Source organism: Tenrec ecaudatus, chromosome 16 (genome assembly GCF_050624435.1).
Source record: "Tenrec ecaudatus isolate mTenEca1 chromosome 16, mTenEca1.hap1, whole genome shotgun sequence".
Taxonomy (NCBI): Eukaryota; Metazoa; Chordata; class Mammalia; order Afrosoricida; family Tenrecidae; genus Tenrec; species Tenrec ecaudatus.
The window spans coordinates 72,099,563-72,102,101 of NC_134545.1; positions in this window are offsets into that span (position 1 = coordinate 72,099,563).

The following is a 2,539-nucleotide window of genomic DNA, read 5'->3' on the forward strand; positions in this document are numbered from 1 at the left end:
CAAGCAGGTGCTCAGAGCGTAGTGAAGGCAAGCCGGCTTCCACAAGTGCTCTCACCCAGCAACGGCGTCTGTTGATGCACAGAGGAGGAGAGAGACTTGCCTGCTGAGGGGTAGGGCAAGAGTCCCAGGAGAAAGGATCATTTTCAGCTCAACTTTAAAACTAAGTAGGATTTGTCAGGGACTGGCTCTCCTGACACAAATCCAGTCTCCTCACTGATCAGGCCTACAAAGTGAGTTCTGCTCATGAGTGGAGAGGGGTTTAAGCGTTCAAAAGACTTTGCATCCACTGGGGAGAATGGCACCCCGCCAGAAAAACTTGGGCTAGATTCAGTTGGCTAAACGAAGCTTTTCAGAATTGAGAGGATTCTACGGTTTAGCTCCTAATCTCTACCCATAATGTCTCACAGAATCATAGACCTGCGTTTTGTACTTTGGTAACCATTCCGTCCTGAAGGACAGTCGTGTATTGCTCAAGACAATAGTTTGGAGAGCAATTGACCATGAAACCTCTTATTTATGGAGGATAAACACTAATACAGCCAATTGGCTCTCCTGTATTTGAATTTGGGCCTAGATAATGAAATTCTGAGAAGGGCTTGTTTGGAAAGGGGGTGGTTAGGCCTAGGAGAAGTACACTCCTGGACATTCTGCACTAGATACATAGGAAAAGGAAGCCAAAGCCTACACACAGCGCAGGGGAGGCCAGGAGCAGACAATCTGGCTCAAAGGTAGAACTTTGAGCATCAGTAGAAAGCTATCTCTTTCCTTGATAATTCTGAATCTATGGGAGGAATTTTAATAACGCTATAATTTGAGTATTACAGCAATGCAACATAATTCCTGCCTATAGACATGCAAATTCCTTCGTGCTCCGTCAAAGGCCTATTGATTTCATCTTCAATTGTGGATCCATTTTACCTCCATTTGCACATGTGTTATCATATTCCTGATCAATAAACAGAGCTGCTTCTGGAATAAGCAAGGACAGGGTAAATATTTTTTATATAAGCAGTTTGATGTGTACTTTATATGGCGGTGGAGTTGTAAGGTTTGTGAATTATGTCTCAATAAATCAGTAAGGTATTATTATTATTACCTTAAGATACCTGTGGCAGTTAACGTGTCAACTTGAGGCTATTAGAGTGAAGGGGTAGAGCTTATCCTGTCAATCTGATGATGCCTCCTTGTGGGCGTGGCCTAATCACGAGGATTCTGGGAAATTCCTTTCTTTTCCCCTGGAAATAGTCTCTCTCTCTCTTCTCTTCTCTCTCTCTCTCTCTCTCTCTCTCTCTCTCTCTTCTCTTCTCTTCTCTTCTCTTCTCTTCTCTCTCTCTCTCTCTCTCTCTCTCTCTCTCTCTCTCTCTCTCTCTCTCTCTCTCCTGTTGACAGCCACATGGAGCTACACTGATGGCAGCCAGAGCCCTAGAAATACTTCCACCAGCATATGATCCACAAGACTTTTCTTAAACTGGTCAGTGATCTTCCTGTATTGGACATCATTACATGTGCTGCATGAGTCTGAAGAGGGATTTATGGACTAGTATAGGACATATGAGCTAATATTGAATTTATAAACTTGATCTGAACTGGGCTAGAATGTTTTCTCAATACACAATTGCTTTTTGATATAAAATTCCCTCTTACAATACATATCTGGTGTCCTTAATGTTTCTCTAGTCAACCCAGTCTAACACCCGGTCTAATTGTGTTAGGCAGGATTCTTTAGAGAAACAAAACTAGGATATTTATGATTATATACATAAAATGATAGGTTTATATAGTGAGGGGGAATATAATGACTAATATAGTCCACACAGCAGTACAGAGAGCTCAGTTCAACTCACTGTTGTGCAACAGTTAAGATACTGAAGGTCCTTCAACTCATGAGGGTTGCTGGTCAAAGGTGAAGAAAGCTGATAGCAGAGTCTGCCCTCAGGCAAGACAAGCAAAGTCACCCGAGGGGAGGGGAGCAGACAGCCTGTGGGTCAGCAACAATCAGTAGCTCAGGAGCTTAGTGAAGCGGGCCTGATGGGTTCCTGAGATGGATGCATCACCATGCACAATTCACCAGCCTCAAGCTCAAACAATGTGTGTGTACACCAGAAGCACGATAAAGCAGGTCTTGATGGAACCTCGGCAATGCACAGCAAGGCTACATGGTCCATGGGTTGGCTTGGGCCACAGTAGCACAGCACATGGTTGAGGCAAAGGACTACCTCAGACAGCATAGTGCTGGTCCATCACTAGGTTAGAAAGAGAGAAGGGGAGGGCCTTGGAAAGCCATTTATCTTGATTGCCCCCCAATCAAGCTGCAACCTATTAAACTTTGTCTACATGTTCCTATGGAGGCCTACTTGGCACAATAAACCTAACTATCACAGTCTACCCTTTGCTAACTTGGCACCTGTACACAATTCTTTAGCCATATATAATTTCCAAACATTAATGAACCCACACACCTAACATCATACATATATCTTTCATATAAATGAAAACACACTGAATCTAATTTTATCTGGTATATCATTCATGAACAAAG